Genomic DNA, 22890 nt, shown 5'->3' with positions numbered 1-22890 from the left:
CTGGCTTGGCATTGGGGAAGGCCTATTTTAACAATATGTCTCAGAACTCATGGCTGGCAAGCAAAATGGAGAGGTCTTGCACCAAGACCTTCCAATGACCTAGACATACTCCCCAATGGACCCTATTTCTTACAGGTTCTCACCAGTTTCAGATATTGCTGTGGGCTGAAAAACAAGACAATAACATGTGGCCACTGAGATTCGAACTCTAGCAGGCCTCATGCATGGCATCACAATGGTGAGTATGTGTCAGAGGAACACTTGCTAGGACAGGATGTTACACAAGGGGAGGAGCCAAGCTTGCTTTGTTGTAACAACCCTCTCCTGAGAGAACTAAATCAGAACCCCAGAACAATCTCAATCTCCTTCAATGACAACGTTCCCAGTGACCTAGGACATCCCACTAGGTCCCACTTCTAAAGGGTCCCATTACCTCCCAAGAGCACCACCCTGGGGACCAAGCTTCACCTGGAACTAAACCTGCATTTTGACTGTGAACCACTTGAACTATTGTGAAGAACTAATTTAGCTCACTCAGGTGAATAAAAACGCTACTGTTATTTCATTATTTTTAATTTTTTTTTACTTACTTATTTGAGAGAGAGAGAGAGGAAGATAAAGAGAAAGAGAATAAGTGTGCCAGGGCCTCCAGCCACTGCAAACGAACTCCAGTCACATGTGCCACCTTGTGCATCTGGCTTATGTGGGTCTTGGGGAATTGAACCAGGGTCCTTTGGCTTTGCAGGCAAGCGACTTAATTGCTAAGCCATCTCTCCAGCCCTATTTTATTTTTTAACTGATGGTCCCAGAGCTAGTAAAAAGCTTCAAATAGATGATTGGTAATGGTGTGTGCTATATGCTGTGAGAAAAAGAAAAGGTGCCAGGCATGGAGGTACACGCCTTTAATCCCAGCTCTGGGAAGGCAGAGGTAGGAGGATTGCCGTGAGTTTGAGGCCACCTTGAGATTACACAGTGAATTCCAGGCACCCTGAGCTAGAGTGAGACCCTACCTGGAAAAACCTAGGGGGGAAAAAAGACAGAAAAGGAGGAGGGCTGGGAAACACACTAGTGTGGGTGGCATATGTTTTTCTACAGGAGAGTATCTGTGTGGGAAGAAGAGGCCCTTTCAGATGCTTCTGTTTTCTCTTGACAGAAATTTCCCATATAGCTCTTCATGATAGGTTCTGGGGTTCAGGAAATACCTCAAAGCGTGTTGCTTTGAATGCTGAGCACTTGGAACTGAGAGAAACCAAAAAGACCTCAGAAGCAACGGCTACCCAGCTCCATCTCCTGCCCTCATTCCCCTGCCCTGTCCACCACAGCAAGCCAGAGAAACTAGAATCCTCACCAGAAGCCAGCCAAAACCTTGGGAAGAGGGGGTAGGGCCCATGTCTGCAATCCCAGAACTAGAGAAGCTCTGAGAGGAGGGTAGCAAATTCTAATTAGAGAGACCTATTCTCAAGTAAAACAAAACCGAGAGCCTGCTCTAAAGCCTGGAAATAGGACTCTAAGATTCCTCCATAATTTTGGGTAAGAGCTAATCAAAGAAATCTTCCGACCCACCTTACCTAGGTAGGTTACAATGCCCTCATATCAGATAGGACCTGTGCTCTTCCAGGGGGGAGGCAGGCTGCCCAGAAGGCCCAGGGAAGAGCACCAGGACCTTGCTGGTTCATCTCAGTCTGTGTCCATTGGCTCAGAGCTTTTTTTCTAGTCACATTTCTCCACAGCTGTCCTTTCCCTACCAAACTTAAGCTAGAAACAGGTGTCCCTGGGACTTTCTTTCTGAAGCCTGCCAAGTCATGTCAAACTTTGTTGTGTATGCTTTTCTCTTGTTAAGCTCTCTCTCGTTACAGAAGTCATCAGCCATGACCTTAATAAAAGGTAAATGTTTCAGGGCAAAACCTCAGACAGGTATCACATCTTCCCCTCCCCCACCCAGCTCCTCCCATAGGAAGCTGGGCATGACTGTTTCCTCACAGAGACTCTGATCTGAGGCTTCCCTACCATACTCAGGTCAACCAGCAAGACTCCTTTAGGGACTAAAATCTTACACTGTAACCCAAAACTTCTTGGGTTCCCAGGCCAGCTCTGTTTGTGACTGAGACCAAGGTTATGCATCCAATAACACTGGAAAATAACCCTGAAATAATGTGGCTAGTTTCATGGGGAGGAAAAGGATGAAGTCCCATGAGGACTACCAGAAAACATCACAACAATGTGCTGGGCCATTGCTCCTTCAAAGGTCCCTTCCCAGGCAGTTACGTGCGTGTTCTGAGCCAGACTTCCGCCAGGCACTGGGCATCTCTTCCTTGCACCCCATTCACAACACTGCTCAGAAAAGCAAAGCTTCCACTGCAGACTATGCTCGAGATAACTGACCTGAGAGCCAACAGTTCTGCAAATACGGAGCACACAAGGCGGTGACAAACCAGCAATGCCTCTTGCCTTTGCTCTGGATCATCTTGCTGAGAATTGTAGGAGAGATGTAGGAGAAGCAGCAGTGTCTCCCTCTGGAGCCTGCTCCTCTCGGGCACTTAGGAATAAAGCAATTTTTCTCTGGAGTAAAGATCAGATTCTCCTATGCATTTGCGAGTGTGCATGTGGAATTGTTTCTCACAATAGGGAAGGCCACCTAGGAGGAGGAGAAGCCTGGGAGAGGAAACATAGCCAGGAGACTACAGCTGTCCTTATGGTCCTGGTTCTTAGTCTGAAGGACAGGCACAGAGGTGCCTGCGCTAGTGATGCTTATAATTTTAATGCCTCAAATGTTTATTTTAAGGGGAAGGAGTTAGAAATAATAGAATTTAAAAACATTTCCCATATCATAGATTAGTATCTGTCTCATCAGATTACCTTCAAGAAGGAGAATATTGGAACTGGTTACACGACCATTAGCTGCAGTTGATGTTTATGTCTTGCTTAGTTTCAGAAGATAGAAAAATATTGGGCTTGTTACTCATTGATTAAAGTCTGAACTTTAAGGCCTTAGTTGGTGACATCTGACTAGTTTCTACTGCCATCTAGTGGTAACAACATTTGCAATTTAAGAGCAGAATATCACTCACCCTTGGGGGAAAAAAACAAAACAAAACCAGGTGATTTAAAAAGCACAAATGGGGCTGAAGAGATGGCCCAGTGATTAATGCTCTTGCCTGGAAAACCTAATGACCTGGGTTTGATTCCCCAGTACTCATGTAAAAGCCAGCTGCACAAACTGGCACATGGAGTCTCTGGAATACCCATTCTCTCTCTCGCCTCTTTCTTTCTGCTTACAAATCAATAAATTATTTTCATATTTATAATTTTAAAAGCACTAATGACTCCCTAGACCCCTCATCTCCTATTCTGACCTAGTCTTGTCTCAGATACAGTCTGGTATTATGAATTTTTTTGTTTTTGTTGTTTTGATTTTTCTTGGTCTCTCTAGTCCAGGCTGATCTGGAATTCACTATGTAGTCTCAGGATGGCCTCAAACTCACAGTGATCCTCCTACCTCTGCCTCCAAGTGCTGGGATTAAATGTGTGTGGCACCACGCCCAGCTAGAACCTTTTTAAAGCTTCTCAGTTGGCTATAGCACAAAGGTAAGGCTGGAAACCACTACCCTAAGATGAATGAGAGCAACCACGAGCCCTAAACTCTAATGACAAACCACTTCCTCATTCTGTCATTCACTCAGCAACTATTTATTGAGAATTTAGGATTTTCCAAAACTCTTCTAGATGCTAAGGAAATAAGGTAATTAAGACACACAAGGATCCTGTTCTCATGAAACACATACTATTCTAAGAGGAAAGAAAATGAATTGATAAATTAGTGATGAGTGTTATTTCGAGAATTAAGGAGGATGGTCATGAAGACCAGTGAGCAGCCTTTCCTCCAGTAAGAAACTGAGAACGAAAGTACAGGAAAGAGCCAGCTTTGGAGCAGAGGAAACAGCAAGTACAAAGGCTAGAATGCTGGAACATGGGTCGTTGACAGTAAGAGGGAAGAACAAGGAGGCAGAGAATGGAGGAAGGTGTAATGATTAACCTTATCTTATCAACTTGATGGAACTCAGAATCTCAATAAAAGTAAAAAGGCTCTGGGAAGGTCTGGGAAGGACTTTCTCCATTAGGTTAACTGATAGCTGAAGACCTACCCTAACTGTGGGTAATATCATTCCAGGAGCTGGTGTCCTAAACTGTATAAAGGAGACATTATCGCACTGTTCAAGGCTCAGGAAACATTGTGGAAGAGGGAATAAAAAGAATGTAAGAGCAAGAGGATGGGGAGAAGTAATGTGGAATGCTAGCCTCTGGACATGCAGAGACAGGTGTATGCATGACCTTGCAGTAGAGGTCACGGCCTCCATAAGTCATGCACAATACTGAGCTTTTCAACAGTTGGACAGGATGAACAAGATAGGCACAAAACAAGTGACACTGAAAAAGAAGAGGAAGTGCTTAGAAAGAGAAGGGAGTATAATGAAACAGAGATGGGAAGACAAAAAAGTGTGATAGGAGGAGATTATGACCAAATTACAGTATGCTCACCCATTAAAAAATAAATTTTAGCGGCTGGAAAGATTGCTTAGTGGTTAAGGTGCTTTCCTGAAAAGCCTAAGGACCCATGTTCAACTCTCCGGATCCTGTATAAGCCAGACACACAAAGGTGAGGCAAGCACAAGGTTGCACACACACTTAAGGTAGCACGAGCATCTGGAGTTTGATTGTAGCAGTTGAGGCCCTGACATGCCAATTCTCTCTCACTCTCTGAAAAAAGTAAAAATAAATAAATATTAGCCAGGTGTAGTGGTGCATGCCTTTAGTCCCAGCACTCAGGAGGTAGGGGTAGGAGGATTGCAGTGAGTTCGAGGTCACCCTGAAACTACATAGTGAATTCCTTGTCAGCCTGGGCTAGAGTGAGACACTACCTTGAAAAACTAAAAATAGAGCTAGAGAGATGACTTAATGGTTAAGGCACTTGTCTGAGAAGCCAAAGGACCCAGGTTCAAGTCCCCAGTACCTACATAAGCCACATGCACAAAGCGGCACATGCATCTAGACTCCAAGCTGGGCATGGGCTAGTGCTTAGGCTGATCACCTTCTGGCTGGGCCTGGGCCTGGGCCTGGGCCTGGGCCTGGGCCTGGGCCTAGGCCTGAGCTGAACCAGCCCAGGTCCAGCTGAGGGAAAAACTCATCCACAGTTGGAAGTTCCCAAGTGATCAGAGAGAGTGAGAGCCTGCCCTCCCCTTGCAAAGGTGTTTATAACCTTAGGATGGTGGACTTTCTGGCTCAGGTGAACCAGACAGCCAGCTGATTGGTTAAGGGTAAAGGCTGTCTCAGGAAGAGGTTAGGTCTGGCACGAAGTTCCAGGGTCTGAACTTGACCAACCACAGTATTTAAATCCTATGAAAGACCTCCCTCCCAGGAGGGGTCCTGACTGTGGAAAATCAGTTCTATGGAACTAGGCAAGAGAGATAAGAAGTTAGATCATACTGGATTTCTAGCAAGTGCAACATTTCCTGTGCTTTTTTTTTTTTTTTTTTACCTTCAGAGGTCCAGTCACCCTAACTGTACCCCTTTCTCAACTAGAGGCCCTAGCATGCCCATTCTCTCTCTGTCTCTCCCCCACTCTCTCAAATAAATAAATAATAACATATAAAAATGAAACACCAAAAATAAATAAATTTTAATAAAAGGAGAAAGTAACCATTAGCCTAGAGTGAGACACTGCCTTGGGAGAAAATGATCTGGGTACCAGCATTCACGGTTCTCTGCTTTCTTCTAATAGATGCAATGTGAACAGTTGGCTTCCTGTTCCTCTCATCAGGCCTTCCCTGTCTTGATGGATTGTGCCATCTGGAGATGTAAGCTGAAATAAACCTTTCCTTCCTGAAATTGCTTCTTGTCAGATATTGGGTCACAGCATTGAGAAAAGCAACTAAGACAAGGGGCAAGTGTGGAGGCATGGTTATCTTGATGTTGTAATTGAGAAAAGAAGTTGAGCTTTTATCCCAGCTATATCAAGAAGCAAGTCTGCTTTTAAATGGGGTAGCAAGTAATTCACTGGCCTAAAGTATGAAGAACACCAGTGATCAAGCAAAATAGTTTCATATATGTTAAAATTGAGTTTTTCATGAAACTTTTAAAGGGCATCTTATTCAAGATTATTTCTTCCTCTTCTTCCTCCTCTTTCTTTCTTTTTTAAGATATGGTCTCCCTCTAGCCCAGGCTGACCTGGAACTCACTCTACAGTTCCAGACTGGCCTCAAACTCACAGTGATTCTTCAACCTCTGCCTCCCAAGTGATAGGATTAAAAGTGTGTGTCACCATACCCAGGTCATGATTGTTTCTATAAGTTGCCTTTAGATAAATAACTGTTTATTAGGTAGGATACTCTGTCTTTGTACAATTTTAATTTAAAATCCACATTTTAGTTGAGGGTATCCCCAAGCCCATTCTTAGATTCAATGAAGGGGAAGACTACTTACAAAACTGTCTTCCAGACAGAAAGTAGCCTTGATATTCATGGTCTGACAGTGGCTGACACTATTTACACAAGACCTGCGTAATAGGAGGAGGAAAATGATGACATCAAAATAGAAGAGACACTAACTGGAAAAAAACAAGGGATTCAGTGGAGAGGGGATATTTGGGAGGGAGACACGGGAGTGGAGGGAGGGGATTATGATCATGGCATATTATCAATACTTATGGAAGTTTTCAATATAAAGTCAAAAAAATAAATTCACAGAAGAGATAGTTGTCTACTTTTCCATCCTTGGAATTTCTTGCTAATGTCTTAAGAATAAGCAAACACCTCTTCCTATTTTCTATGCTTCCTTACACTCCAAATTAGCCAAACAGATTTGCTACTTATACTTGTGTAACTAACAATGTTATATGGTTTTGTTAAAAGTGTGTTTGGTGGCCAGTCCTAGCACTTGAGAAGCAGAGGTGGGAGGTTAGTTGTGAGCTCAAGGCCCGTTTGAGACTACAGAATTCCAAGTCAACCTGGGCCACATTAAGACCCTTCTTCAACCCCCACCACCACCACCAAATAGTGTGCTTGGTGTTCAATAAATATGGCTTTAATTTAAAAAAAAAAAAAAAGAATTCAAGTGCCAAAGGAAGGGGAGGACGGCTTACAATCATGTCATCCAGGCACAAAATGACCTTGATATTCATGAATTAATATTTTTATTTTAAAAATATTTTATTTACTATTTATTTGAAAGAGAGAGAAAGAATTGTGCACCAGGGCCTCCAGTTACTGCCAATGAACCCCAGACACATGTGCCACCTTATGCAGCTGGTTTATGTGGGTACTGGGAATTGAACCTGGGTCCTTAGGCTTCGCAGGCAAGTGTCTTAACCACTAAGCCATCCCTCCAGCCCATAACAGTGGTGGAAGAACTGCATAGAAGGAAGAAAATTGATGACTTCAAAATAGGAGAGACTAGTTAAAAAGACGAAGGGATTCATTGGAGGAGGGGTTTGGGAGCAGGAAAAGGAGAGGGGCGGGAGGACACTGTTATCATGGTATGTGTCTAATTTTATGAAAGTTGTCAATAAAATGTTACAAAAAGCTATGCCCTTCAAAAAGCAAGTCCACATGTAGTAGAAACCTTTATAAATATGTGCAATGATCTGCACATAATATGTAAATTAGCCCAGTATTAGATGCTATTGTCTCAACCATTTAAGTCTTTTTCTGTGAAATGCTCCCAGTAATGCTCTCTACTGAAAGCAGTGCTAAGCATCCCTAGGGTGACTTTATCTGTGAAGACTGAAGTGCTCTGGCCACTGTATTCCACTTACCTTCCCAGGAATGGTTGCATAATTTCAGATGTTTTCTTCACTCCAGTGGAGTCCTGGGCATTATCAAAGCTGGCAAGATGGCCACAGAAGAATGCCAAGGGTAACCCTGTGAGTCATTTGGCCTGTCGTGTGGCAGTAGGACTGGTATTTTCAAATCCCTGCACTGTAGCAAGGAAGACCCTGGTTTTCAGCTCCACACTGGCCCAGGGTGTAAGACCACATCAAGCCAGCATAAAGCAGTCTCTGGAAGAGGAGTTCATGTTTAAAAATTACTTTTGTTTTAGTTTTTTATTTGTTAGGTATTTATTTATTTATTATTTATTTTAGTTTTTTGAGGTAGGGTCTCACTCTAGCCAAGCTGACCTGGAATTCACTATGTATTCTCAGGCTGGCCTTGAACTCAGAGCGATCCTTCTACCTCAGCCTCCAGAGTGCTGAGATTAAAAGCATACACCACCACACCCAGCATTTTTGTTTTTAATCTCTATGTCTTTCTATTTGAATTCAGGTGCAATGTTGGAGGAAATAACCCAGTACTGTAACTGGCAGGGATGGAATCTCCTCTGTCTTTAGCCACAAAGCTAACATGGCCAGCTTTGTCAAAGGGAAGGTAGGTCCTGGTTTTTGCATTTTTACATCCTCAGTATTTCTCATCTCTTGAGCCCTTCAGGTTACTGACAGTTTATCCACCTAATTAAATATTTTGACTTGATGCATAAAGTGAAGGGAGTTTAATTTAACTCCTGTCAAACATTGTAGAGTCAAGTCCAGCAAAATACACATGGCACTGACAAAAAGGACTTCATTTCTTTGATCTGCTTCCTGTCATGTCTTACAGAAATGCTGGGCCCTTTTTTACTTTAAGAAGAAACACATCAAGTTTAGATAGATTTTTTTTTTTTTTTGGTAAAGCAATACATTATTATCTAAAATATCTGAATTATATATTAGATTCATTAAGATAAATCTAAAACTATTTCTAAGTGTTGTGTGAAGCTGCGACATCCTGTTACTGTTTTGTTGGTCCCACACTTTCATCCTGCTAATAATTAGCGTTTATTCTTAAAATAGTTGTGTTATGTTTATTGCTGCTCAATTTATAATAGCTGGGGAATGGAACCAGCCTAGATGTCCCTCAACTGATGAGTGGATAATGAAGATGTGGCACATTTATACAATGGAGTTCTACTCAGCAGTAAAGAAAACTGAAGTTATGAAATTTGCATAAAAATGGATGGACCTGGAAAGTATTATACTAAGTGAGGTAACCCAGGCCAAAAGAAAAAAAAAGCCAAGCGCCACATGTTCTCTCTCATATGTGGATCCTAGCTACAGATGATTGGGCTTCTGCGTGAGAAGGAAAATACTTGGTAGCAGAGGCCAGTAAGTTAAAAAGGAGACATAAAGGGAAGAGAAAGGAAGGGAGGAGGATCCTTAATAGGTTGATATTGTATATATGTAAGTACAATGATTGTAATGGGGAGGTAATATGATGGAGAATGGAATTTTAAATGGGAAAGTGTGGGGTTGGGGAGGGAGGGAATTACCATGGGATATATTTTATAATCATGGAAAATGTTAATAAAAATTTAAAAATGGAAAAAATAGTTGTGTTAAATGGAACTAAATCCACATTTTAGTTGTGGATTTAGTTCAGGAAAGGACCTATTTTTTGAGGCATTGTTGACACCTCCTGTGAGCTCTAGACTTAAGGAGCGAGCCTTGTTGCACTTGGGCCTTCTGGTAGCAGCAGCAGGAGTAGTAAGCGACCAGCTTCTCTGCCTCGGGGAAGCTGAACCTGGCCTCAAACTGCCCCAGGGTTTCTGGGAGCTTCTCAGGCTCCTCCTCCTGCCCCCGCCAGCCTGCTACTGCTCTCCTCCACGATCAGAGCCTGAGGCCTCAATCTTCATGCCCCAACCAGAAGACTGATTTTATATAGGTTCACATATGTCTCTTGTGAGAATGAGAGTCCTCAAAGGCCAAGTTTCCAGAGGAAGAGACTCTAGAGAAACCCTGAGGTCCAGGCAGGGACTTGTCTCCTTCCAATTGGCAAGGCTCAACTAGCCTACACAGGGAGACTTCTTGTCACCTACAACAATATCCCTTTTAAAGTAAATATATTTTAAGACACAAAGGTGTGAAATCATATATAATAAGTGAGTTTCTTTTAAGGGCAACTAAAATCTTCACCACACTACCAAAGCATCAGGCAATACCATCAACAAAAAGCTCAGTAAACTCAGTCACTTCAGTCATCTCTACTTCGGCAGAAGCGTCCTAGTCAGATGAAGGCACCTGGCAGTGGGACAATGCCCAGCTTCCAGTGACTTCCCAGCACAGAGTGATGCCAGCCAAACCCACTGGCTTGACATGAGTTTAGTCCTGACAAGTGCCAGTGGTGGGTCGATTTCAGTTATATTTCCAAAATAAGACACGGGATAGACTAACCTCAGAGACATTAAAGGCTGTCAAACAAACAACAGTCCAGCTCCATCCAGCCAAGGTAAGAGGCAGAAGGGTCTCTAGAAGCCCTGGCCTGCCCATCCTCTCTCTATCTGTCTTTCTTTCCCTCTCTGCCTCTTAAATAAATAAATATATTTTTTTTTTGAAGAAACATGTAATCCTAAACCATGACTTGCTGTAGGATATCTATTCCCAGGCTTATCAGAAAAGGCCCCAGCACGCTCATTTGTAATTGCAGATGTCCCCTGACTTACAAAGAGGATATGTTCCAATCAACTCATCCTAAGTTGAAATTTTTGTAAGTCAAAAATGCATTTAGGACTGGGGAGACAGCTCATTCAGCAACGTGCTTGTCTATCTGAACCCACATGAGAATGCCAAGCTTGGTGGCATGCACTTGTAATCCTAGGGCTGGGGACGAAGAGACAAGAGGACCTTGGGGGCCCTGTATAATTGGCAAGCTCCAGGACAATAAAAGGCCCTGTCACACACACACACACACACACACACACACACACACAAAAAAAAAAAATTGCACAGCATGCCTGAGGACACATGAAAATGTGCATGTGCACACATGTGCAGCCACAGAGTCACAAACAGGATTACACACACATACCCAGAAGTGAGCAGGAGGTGACAGAGCTCTAACCTGGAGGACTGGGCCTGCCTTGACACACACACACACACACACACACACACACACACGTAACATGCAACAATCCCCCTGCTGAGCATCACAGCTGAGCCTAGACTACACTAAACGTGCTCAGCAGTGACATCAGCCTTTACAGACTGGGTACAATCATGTAACACAGACTGTAATTATATTGGTTATAAAGCACCTAATGTCCCCTGGAGCTGTAACAAAGAGTAAAATAGTCACATGGCTGCACTTTTGGACCATCCTGAAGCTGAAAATTTCCAAGTCCAACCACTGCAAGCCCAGGGCCATGTGAACCTCCATCACCTTATGTGGCACCTCTTACACTGAGCACAAGCCCCTTCTGTCCCATTCTTTCCTCCTCCTTCACCCACAGTGAGTTACTGAGCACTGACTACATGCCAGGTTCTGTACTTGGCACTAGACTACTGGCAATAAGAAAGACTCTCAGCTCTAGTGAGCCAAGGCAAGGGAAAAACTAGAATATATCCTACATAAGTGAACACCAAGACGCACGGAGCAGATGCCCGAGTGTCAGGAGAAGGCACATCTGTTGAAATCAACCAATCATGTACCCATCCCCTTCTTCTATGTTCAAATCCCTATAAAAACCATACTCTCCCACTACTCCGGGCTCTTGTACGGATCCACTGTGTTGGTGAAGTCAAGAGACCAAGCTTAAGCCCGAAATAAAGCTCCTTGCCCTGCATACTTGTTTGGTTCTTGGTGGTCACTGGGGGTGCCGAGAACTGGGCAGAACATAAGTATTTGTGGTTCCACTTTTTGGCAGGGTAATTGATGTTCTTAATGATCATTGTTGGCTGTTTCATTGTATCAGCTCAGTACATTCATGGGTAGAGTTTTATATTTATGCCTTTGATAATTGTGTGACAGTGTGCGGAACAGTATTGCTTCAGTGCAAAAAGACATCATGCAGTAAAAGCAGTACGATAGTTAACCTAGTTTCCTCTCAATTTGTAACATTACAAAATTGCACAGCTGAAGTTGGATGGCTGCAAATTCTTCCATGTGAGCTACCTTGTTGCATGGAATATGGAAAGCTTTGGCAGTAAATTTTTACTTTTTTCTAGATTTTATTACATTTCAAGATCAGGTGTTCAGATTTATTTCTAGCAGGTTCCTTTTTGACAATTATCTCATGAATCAAATTTAATTTACAGTGAAATAATTTTGCAGCTAGCAAAACTGTATAGAAAATACCGAGGGCTTGTGGTGTTTGTGCAGCAAAGAAAACTGATTTCAAAAACACAGATGGGGGCTGGAAAGATGACTTAGTGGTTAAGGCACTTGACTGCAAAGCCTAAGGACCCAGGTTCTATTCCCCAGGACCCATGTCAGTCAGATGCAGAAGGTGGTGCATGTTAGGTCGGGACAGGCTCCCAAGATGGAGTCACCAAGGACAGCAGAATGGTGACACAGGCATAAGGAAGAGGATTATCCACATTCCTCAAGAAACCACCCAGTCATTATCCCCTCCTTGCCTAACAATGCCCCAGGTCATGGATTTCTGCTCCCTTACCTCATAAATCACATGATCACTGTTCTGGTGCCATATCCTAGCTATTTTAAATGGTTAATGTAATGATCTTCCCTAAAGGAACTGTTCTATTCAACTTAACAAAGGAGTTCTTTTTCCTTCCTCACCTTCCCCCCTCTAAAAAAGCCCTGTAAGGCCCACTGAAAACCTGAAAACTCAGGTTGGCTGTGATTTCCTCTTGAGAGTCAGCCCTGGCAGCTCATGTTTTTCCCAAATAAAAACTTTCATCTTTGCCTCACAGTGGTTTGTGTGGTCTTTGTCACTCCCAAACCTTACAGGGCACTGTCTGGAGTTTGTATGCAGCAGTTGTAGGCCCCGGCTTGCCCATTCTCTCTCTCCCTGCTTCTTTCTCTCTGTGAAATAAATGAATAAAATTGGTAAAGACTATGGGGACTTTTGAATTTGGACTGAGTATTTTGTATAGTAAGATGATCATGAGTCTATGGGTGCCTGGGCAGAATGTGGGTTTGACTGTAAATGTCGCCCATAGTCTCATGTTAAGCCTTTGATTAAGATTAAACTTTCTTCTTATGTCTCCAGCAGAGTCCTACTGGAGGAAGTATCACTGGGGGTGGATCTTGAGTCCAGCCCTAATGTGTCATTCAGAATCAACTTGTGTTTGTGGGGAGACCTGTGCATCAAGTGTCATCCTGAGCTCTGCCTTTCACCTCTGCCATGGATGTATGAAGTGAGTCAGCTTCTGCCATGATGAACCTTCTCCTGGAATCTGTAAGTCTGAAATAAACCCTTTCCTCCCATAGGTTCTTCTGGTTAGTGTTCTGCAATATGTGTACTACAGGATTTGGGTTACATACCTGCTTGTTCACACCAAACTTTTTTTCATTTTTTAATGAATGAGAGACACAGAATTAGCATGCTAGGGCCCCTAGCCTCTGAAATTGAACTCCAGATGTGCGTGCCACCTTGTGCACATGCACGGCCTTGCATATGCATCACCTTGTGCATCTGCCTTACATGGGATCTGGGAAATTGAGCATGTATCTTTAGGCTTCTCAGGCAAGTCCTTTAACCACTAAGCTTTATCTCCTGCCCACACCCAACTTAAAAAACTTATTTATTTCAGAGAGAGGTAGATAGAGATAGAATGGGTGTGCTAGGGCCACTAGCCACTGAAAATGCACTGCAGATGCAAGCAGTATCTTGTGCATCTGGCTTACATGGCTACTGGGGAATTGAACCAGGATCCTTAGACTTTGCCAGCAAGTACCTTAACCACTAAGCCATTTCTCCAGCCCACACCCAACTTTTCACGTGGGTCCTTGAGAACTTGAACTAGGTGGTCTCAGGCCCTCATGCTTAAATAACAGATATTCTTACCTGCTGATTCACCCCCACAAATCCCTATTTTTCATTTTTGAAAAATGTTATTTCTATATGGACATTAGCTTAGCGGTGCAGCAATTACCTAAAATATGTGATGCCCTGTGTTTAATCCCCAGTACCATAAAAATTTTTACTTGTATAAATACATGGGGATATGTATATGTATATACATAGTGCAATGTGATATGTATATACACAGTACAATAAGTAAGTCACAGTAAGAGCTGGACATGGTGTCACACACCTTTAATCCAAGAACTGGGGAAGCAGAAGTAGGAGAATTACTGTGAGTTCAAGGCCAGAGACTACTGAGTGAAAGTCATGAAAAGTAATATTTCTTTACATATTTTAACAACTTTTTTTCTGGCACTGGGCTTTAAGCAGAAGGCCTTCCACATGTTATGTAAACACCCTGCTGTTGAGCTATATCCCCAGCCCTTCATTATTTTTGTTTTTCAGACAAAGTCTGCCTAAATTGTCCAGTCTGGAATTGACTAGCTGGGATCGCAGGTGTGAGTCACTACCTTTCTAACAATTTTAGATTTGAGACAGGATCTTCTTTTGTAGCCCATAATTATGTAGGGCATGTTGGCCTTGAACTCATGATCCTTCTGCCTCTACCTCCTGAGTGCTGTGATTTCCCATGTGTGCCACCAGGTGTGGTGACACTTTTTGATTAACATGTGATCACTGTATATTTATGGCACACAGTATGATAATTCAATATAATAGGTTCTGGTCAGAGCAAAGTAATGTTTTCATCTCCTTATCATTACCCTGAGAGCATGAAGCTCCTGTGAGAGGAGAGTCCGGCAGTCTCCTGTCAGCTCTGTTCATGTTACCACAAGCCAGCGTTTGTCCCGCTGCCTTGAACCCAAGGTGTGCTTTCATCCTGAATCTCTTTGTCACTGTCACACATGCTCAGTGCCTTGTTCCTATGATCTTTCTCAGACTGCCAGTCACTGCTGAGGTTGTGGCCACAGGGAAGAGATGTCCCTTGCTTGGGTGTTCTCAGCAGGCAGATGTGTCCTAGACTGGGCTAGCTTCTCCTTGTGTGACTGGCCAAGAGCGTCAGGCCAAGGGACTAGCATCTTCTCTTGGGGTTGGAATATGTTTAGGGAGGAAATGAGAAGTATCTATGAAGAAGGTCCTTTCATTTCTCCTTCTTCCATAGTTCAACTATCACAAATTAGTTACAGCAATTTCCCAGTCACATGCCCTTTCTTTCTTTCTTCCTTTTTTTTGATTTTCAAGGTAATGTCTCACTCTAGCCCAGGCTGACCTGGAATTCACTATATAGTTTCAGAGTGGCCTTGAACTCACAGCGATCCTCCTACCTCTGCCTCCGGAGTACTGGAATTAAAGGCATGTGCCACCATGCCCAGCTCTCACATGCCCCTTCTTATTACTGAAGTTTAATTTTCAAGATGTTAAAAGCATGGTTTTACTGAAACACAAAGTGCACATGCATCAAAGATTTTTATTTATTTATTTATTTGAGAGAGAGAGAGAGAGAGAGAGAGAGAAAATGAGCATGCCAGGGCATCCAGCTGCTGCAAATGAACTCCAGATGCATGTGCCACCTTGCACATCTGGCTTATGTGGGTCCTGGGGAATCAAACCTGGGTCCTCTGGCTTTGCAGGCAAGCACCTTAACCCCTAAGCTATCTCTCCAGCCCGCATCAATGATTTTATTCAATTGCATCATGGATGAAGGAAACAGAAAGATGTTAAGACTAGTTCAAAGGAGGATTTGAAGAGCAGATGTATAGGCATATAATTTAATGTGTTATATGCGATAAATATAAATATAGTAAAGATATGATAAACAAAAACATTGTCATGTAACACATAAGTTACATATAAATTACAATCATTGAAAAATATTCATATTCTAATCATATCAGGGTTATCCATATGGGCCAAATTTACTTACATCCACTTGAGCAAGAATAATTTGCATTATTGTTTTCTACAAGCTATTTAAAATTTTTTAAATTTTTATTTATTTATTTGAGAGAGGGAGAAAGAGACAGAGAGAGAGAATGGGCATGTCAGGGCCCCCAGCTGCTGCAAACAAACTCCAGATAAATGTACTACCTAGTACATCTTGCTTATGTGGGTTCTGGGGACTTTAATATGGGTCCTTTAGCTTTGAAGTCAAGACTGCTAACTGCTAAGCCATCCTCCAGCCTCTGCGAACTATTTTTAAAAGTAGCTTTCACGGAAAAAGTAGGGGAAACCCTTCAACATATAGGTCTTGGCAAAGACTTTCTGAATACAACCCCAATTGCTCAGGCAATAAAACCACAGACTAATCACTGGGACCTCATGAAATTACAAAGATTTTACACTGCAAAGGACACAGTGAAAAAAGCAAAGAGGCAACCTACAGAATGGGAAAAAATCTTCGCCAGCTATATATCTGATAGAGGATTAATATCTAGGATATACAAAGAACTCAAAAAGTTAAATAACAAGGAATCAAACAAGCCAATCAAAAAATGGGCTATGGAGCAAAATAGAGCATTCTCAAAGGAAGAAATACGAATGGCATATAAGCATCTAAAAAAAAATGTTCTACATCAATAGTCATCAGGGAAATGCAGATTAAAACTACATTGAGGGCTGGAGAGACGGCTTAGCAGTTAAGCGCTTGCCTGTGAAGCCTAAGGACTCCAGTTCGAGGCTCGACTCCCCAGGACCCACGTTAGTCAGATGCACAAGGGGGCGCACGCGTCTGGAATTCGTCTGCAGTGGCTGGAAGCCCTGGTGCGCCCATTCTCTCTCTCTCTCTGCCTTTCTCTGTCTGTTGCTTTCAAATAAATAAATAAAAATAAACCAAAAAAAAAATTTAAAAAAAAAAACTACATTGAGATTCCATCTCACTTCTGTCAGATTGGCTGCCATCATGAAAACAAATGATCATAAATGTTGGCGGGGATGTGGAAAAAGAGGAACCCTTCTACACTGCTGGTGGGAATGCAATCTGGTCCAGCCATTGTGGAAAACAGTGTGGAGGTTCCTAAAACAGCTAAAAATTGATCTACTATATGACCCAGCTATAGCACTCCTAGGCATATATCCAAAGGACTCATCTCATTTCCTTAGAAGTACGTGCTCCACCATGTTTACTGCTGCTCAATTTATAATAGCTGGGAAATGGAACCAGCCTAGATGTCCCTCAACTGATGAGTGGATAATGAAGATGTGGCACATTTATACAATGGAGTTCTACTCAGCGGTAAAGAAAAATGAAGTTATGAAATTTGCAGAAAAATGGATGGACCTGGAAAGGATTATACTAAGTGAGGTAACTCAGGCCCAGAAAGCCAAGCGCCACATGTTCTCTTTCATATGTGGATCCTAGATACAGATGATTGGGCTTCTGTGTGAGAATGAAAATACTTGGTAGCAGAGGCCAGTAAGTTAAAAGGAGACATAAAGGGAAGAGAAAGGAAGGGAGGAGGATACTTAATAGGTTGATATTGTAGATATGTAATTACAATGATTGTAATAGGGAGGTAATATGATGGAGAATGGAATTTCAAATGGGAAAGTGTGGGGGTGGGGAGGGAGGGGATTACCATTGGATATATTTTATAATCATGGAAAATGTTAATAAAAATTGTTTTAAAAAGTAGGTTTCAGTGTATTCACATAAACACCATGATAGTTTCCAAAATAATTTCATTATCCCAATATATAATACATCAAGTAATGATCACAAGTGAATGTTTTGAGTACTTAATCCAGTTTCATATGCTATTCTTCTTGGAACAAAAGTCAAGGAGACTGTCCCATACCTGATCCTTTGCGTCTTCCCAATGCATTTGGGCAAAATTTCCTAACTCCCTGGTGTACGCTGTTTTTCTGCTCTCCTTCCCTTGCTGGTCTTGGATTCTCCTGTCCTCTGCTGGGAGTTTGCTCTTATGGTGCTGGAGGCAATGACAAACATAGGGGTAGGCTTCAGCAATCCACATCTAGGGGCTAGAGAGGTGGGCTAGCCAGTCAAGTGCTTGCTCTGCAGGCACGAGGACCAGTTCAGATCCTCACTACTTATCAAAAGCCAGTGGCTAAAGTACTTCCTGAAATCCCAGCCCTGGGGAAGTGGAGACAGGAGGGCCCCTGGGGCCAGCTGGCCAGCAGGTCTAGCTGTACCAGTGATCTCAAGGTTTAATGAGGAGCCTGGGCTAAAAAAAAAAAAAAGAAAGAAAGAAACCCAGCATGGTGTCGTAGGCCTTTATTCCCAGCACTTGGGAGGCAGAGGTAGGAGGATCACTATGAGTTCGAGGCCACCCTGAGACTATATAGTGAGTTCCAGGTCAACTCTACCTCAAAAAAAAAAAAAAAAAAAAAAAGAAAAAATAAGGTGGAGGGTGACTAAGGAAGATACCTAATACTAAATTTTTGCCTCCTATGAGTACATATATGGATGTACACACACACACACACACACACACACACGTACACTCACAAACACATAAACAGAAGCACAGAAATCCATACACAAAAGAAGAAATAAAAGCCCAAATGAACAACAACAAAAAACTATATATGCACTAGGGAGGCCAGAAGACAAGCACAAGGACCCCTTTCAACAGGATGCTTTTCCTCAAACATCTGAAAATGTTTCCAATTAAAGTTCAAGGTTGAAAAAAAGAAAAAAGAAACCAGTCCCACAAACCTCCTAGCCATAACAACCTTCCTTAATTGATCATAGGAGCTTGTGTAATAAAGATTAATAATAAAAATATTGCGAATTATTTTCCCACCTTCTATTTGCAAAGAAAATAGAATTATCTATTCACTAAGTTTCTTAGAAAACATACCAATTTCCTGACCTGCATTCTTGCATAGTCCTTCCTAGGTAAATGTTTTGTGCTGGGCATCTAGCAGCTTAAATAACAAGATGATTTCCTTAGGTCTCTCCTCCACCTCCCAGTGTGAAGGGAGCAGAGACAACTCTATCCCAGGCTCCCTCAAAGGAGACATAGAAAAGCAGCTGGGTACTCTGTTGCCCCACGGCCTAAGCCTATAGGGCGTGGTCTTCCTGCGGGCGTGGGGGCTGGCTGGGCTTACGCATGGCCTTCCAGGCGGGGCCGCGGCTGGGCTGGAGCTTCTTCTTCTTGGGGCGGGGACACGGCTGGTGGCTGATCTTCCTAAGGACGGGGCCGCGGCTGGGGCGTGGTCTTCCTGGGGCGGGGCCGCGGCTGGGGCGTGGTCTTCCCGCAGCCACGTGCACTCCCCGAGCTCAGTCGGTTGCTGGTGTGTCTCCAGACTCTGCAGCTGCAGTCCCCAACAGTCTCCTCCTCCTCCTGAGCGATGCTGCGGGCGACCAGATGGTTGAAGTCCAGTCGCCGCGATGTGGCTCAAGCCCGGGGAGGTGCTGGGGAAGGATGGCCTGAAGCTCTGGGGGACCCAGAAGAGCAGCGGCTGCTTTCTCCTGCAGCGACGCCGCGGCACGGCGAAGGGGTGAGTCTCCCCAAACCTACCTCGTAGCTGGCAGTCCTAAAGGAGAGATGCTACTTTAGGAGGATTCTCCCAGCGTCAAGCAGTGAATGACTATTTATCGGATGCCACCTAAACCCCTGCTTTACAACTTCCAGGCCACAGTTGATGGGGAGCGGTGACAGTTAAGATTGGGTGCAGCTTGACTGAATTTTAAGATTTACCTGTAGAACTGGAAAAAGCATTATTTCTCAGTGTGTCAGCAACATGTTTCTGAAGGGAACTGGTGTGTGGGTCTCCATACTGTGAATAGTCTACATGCTGTTGTAAATTTTAAAAATATTTTATTATATTTACTTATTAGTGAGAAAGAGAAAGGCAGATAGAATGGGCACGTCAGGGCCTATAGCCATTGCAAAGGAACTCCAGACGCGTGCACCTCCTTGTGCATCTGGCTTATGTGGGTACTGGGGTATCGAACCTGGGTCCTTAGGCTTCGCAGGCAAACTTGCTTCACTTTTCCCAGGTACCTTCTCCACAAAATAAAATCGTGTTGCACTTCATGACCTGTTTCCCTGGATATTTCATTTTTCCAGAACTAGCACCAGGTGTGAGACAGAAAAGTTTGCAAACCTGGGGGAGTGTGTATGCGGGGGCGGGGAGGGGGAGGAGACAAACAGTGACCTCAGAGAGCAGCATGCTCCTTCACCGGGTCTTCCTTCAAGTCACCTCTTTTCAGTTGCTCACTCTCAGGGCATGATTTCCTTTTCTTCAATGCAAAAAAAAAAAAAAAAAAAATGTTGGCCCACTTTTAAAGATGGTAATCTGCTCAACTACTGTAGCCTCAGTAACTTAAAACCAGTCTCTATGGCTGCTAACTTCAAACTTGCCTTATTTTTGCATGTGATAAACTGTTTATTTTTCATAACTTTCTGTTCTATACCTTCTGTCAAACACAGCAGCCCATTTACTTTTAATTTCAAGCTTAATCAAATTCTCAGGGCATGGGCAGAAATAGGCAGCCAGTTCCCACCCCCCCAGTTCCAACAAAGTTTTTTCTTTCCCCTTTAAAAGTTCATAAACTAAGCCTTCTCAGTCCATAACTGTCTGAAATTAGCATTTTCAAAGTCTCACCAGAATAGCCCATAAAGCTCTGTTTTATAGCACTTCAAGGTTTCTTCATCCAAGGCACCAAATCCTTCCACATTCCTTCTGCAAACACATTACAAAAGACCAAAGTCCACATAGTCAGATTGATCACAGCAGTGACCGCATTCTCAGTACCCACTGTCTGTTGCAGTTACCTGTCTTTGCTAGAACAAACATCAGACCAGAAGCAGCATATGGGGGGAAAGGGGTTATTTCAGGTTTACAGAATCCAGGGGAAAATCATCAATGGCATAAGAGAGACATAACCAATAGGCAGCAAGAATGAACAACCAGAGCTTAAAGTGGCTCTCTTAACATAACTTAGGGCTGGAATAAAAGATCTACCCCCAGCAACACTTCCTCCACCAGGTTTCTGAGGACTTAAGTAGGAAGCTTAACCTTAATAAAAAGTGCTTGAGGGCTGGAGAGATGGCTTAGCGGCTAAGCGCTTGCCTGTGAAGCCTAAGGACCCCGGTTCGAGGCTCGGTTCCCCAGGTCCCACGTTAGCCAGATGCACAAGGGGGCGCACGCGTCTGGAGTTCGTTTGCAGAGGCTGGAAGCCCTGGCGCGCCCATTCTCTCTCTCTCCCTCTATCTGTCTTTCTCTCTGTGTCTGCCGCTCTCAAATAAATAAATTTAAAAAAAAAGTGCTTGAGGCTAGGGCACATACATTCATATTGAAACCGTAGGTGCCAATTGGCAGGAAAATCTTGGAAAAATCTCTGCAGGGAAGTCTTAGGATGGGCTTTACAAACACCAGAGATCAAGGCAAGCTGAATGCATGACTGTAACCCCAGAGGACTGAAAAAAAAAAAAAAAAATCACTTAACATAGGTCACTTCATCACATTTCTAATCAGACAGTGCAGTAATATTTTCCAAACTACATGAAGTAGTCCATCTTACACTAGTAGAATACACAGCACCCAGAAAGGGTTGCCACTGAATAGTGATTTATTTGTGAATTACACATAAATGTACACACATTTCTTTCAATAGGTCTTGATCAGTTTAAAAGCCACTGGAAGCCAGGCATGATAGCCTATGTCATTAATCCTCAAGAAGAGTGCAAGGTAGGATTGCTGAGAAGAAATGACAGAGGAATGCTCAGCAATGAAACATCTCTATCACACCTTCCAAGGCTCAGGGTCCATTGCGGAAGAGGCGGCGGAAAGAATGTAAGAGCCAAAGGAGGGGTAGGATTCCTTAAAATGCACTCTACCAGACACATAATGGCCTGGATATCCATGACCTCTCAGTGCCTGACATTACTTATACAATACCATCATAATAGGAGGAAAAGATGATGACATTAGGAAAGAGAGAGACTGATGGAGAGAAGGAGAAGGTATGATAGAAAGTGGAGTTGTGAAGGGGATGGGGGAGGGAGGGAATTACTGTGGCTTATTGTCTAGAATTATGGAAGTTGCCAAAAGTAAAAATAATTAAAAAATTGCAAAATGAAGGCCAGGCATGGAAGTGCGCACCTTTAATCCCAGCATTTGGGAGCAGAGGGAGGAAGATTTCTGTGAGTTTGAGGCCAGCCTGAGAACTACATAGTGAATTTCAGGTCAGCCTGAGCTAGAGTGAGACCCTACCTTGAATACCAAGGAACAAACAAACAAACAAAAATTGCAAAATGTGTCATTTAGCACTAAGTATTCAACTTCCACTTACTCTCAGAACTTGATTAGTTTTGAGTTTTCCTAGCCCATTCAGCCCATCTGCAAAAAGAAACCTTTCCTACCAGTGGTGCGATCACTACTAATCTATGGGGATAAAACAACATAAATATTTCAGGAGTAAGTGGGAGGGTATTATATACCCACTTTGTCAACCAACAGTAGTGGCTTCCCCACTAAGGACTGTGACCTTTGGAAATAGGCTCATTTACCACATCCTCCAAGGCTCAGGGAATATAGTGGAAAGGGGGTGGAAGGAATGTAAGAACCAGGGGATGGGGAGGAGCACTTTGGGACGCTATCTTCTGGACACACACATGAAGTGACTGTTAGCTTATGACCTTAAAGGAGCTGTCACTTCCTCCACAAGATCTCCACAAAATTTAGCTCATCAACATTTCAACATGTATCATGGAGGGGGGAGAGGGAAAAGTCAAAAATAAGAGAGGGCATATGGAAAGAAGGAGGAGCTCAATGAAATTGGGGTGGGGAACAAAAGGACATATTTAAAGGCAATTCTTACCAAATTGCATTATGTTCATGTATAAAAATTGTCAATAAAAGTTTTATGTTTTATTTATTTATGAGAGAGAGAGAGAGAATGGGCATGATGCCAAGGCCTTTAGCCAATCCAAACAAATTCCAGATGCATATGCTACCATGTGCATCTGGCTTATGTGGGTCCTGCAAAATTGAACCAGAGTCCTTAGGCTTCACAGGCAAGCACCTTAACTGCTAAGCCATCTCTCCAACCCAATAAATCATTTATTAAAT

The 22890-nt window shown here is 43.1% G+C and overlaps 1 long non-coding RNA gene across 1 annotated transcript; it reads left to right on the top strand.

Annotated features, from left to right (window-relative positions):
* Window positions 1-5789: 5789 nt before the first annotated feature.
* LOC123460192 lies at window positions 5790-19304 on the top strand. The gene is made up of 4 exons (XR_006636846.1): window positions 5790-5852; window positions 8316-8417; window positions 13036-13221; window positions 19117-19304. It is a non-coding gene; the product is annotated as an uncharacterized LOC123460192 (long non-coding RNA).
* Window positions 19305-22890: the final 3586 nt, after the last annotated feature.

The sequence above is a fragment of the Jaculus jaculus genome, chromosome 4, assembly GCF_020740685.1.
Source record: "Jaculus jaculus isolate mJacJac1 chromosome 4, mJacJac1.mat.Y.cur, whole genome shotgun sequence".
NCBI classification, from domain to species: Eukaryota; Metazoa; Chordata; class Mammalia; order Rodentia; family Dipodidae; genus Jaculus; species Jaculus jaculus.
The sequence above is the reverse complement of the archived record's forward strand: the minus strand, read 5'-3'. Positions and strand labels throughout refer to the sequence as shown.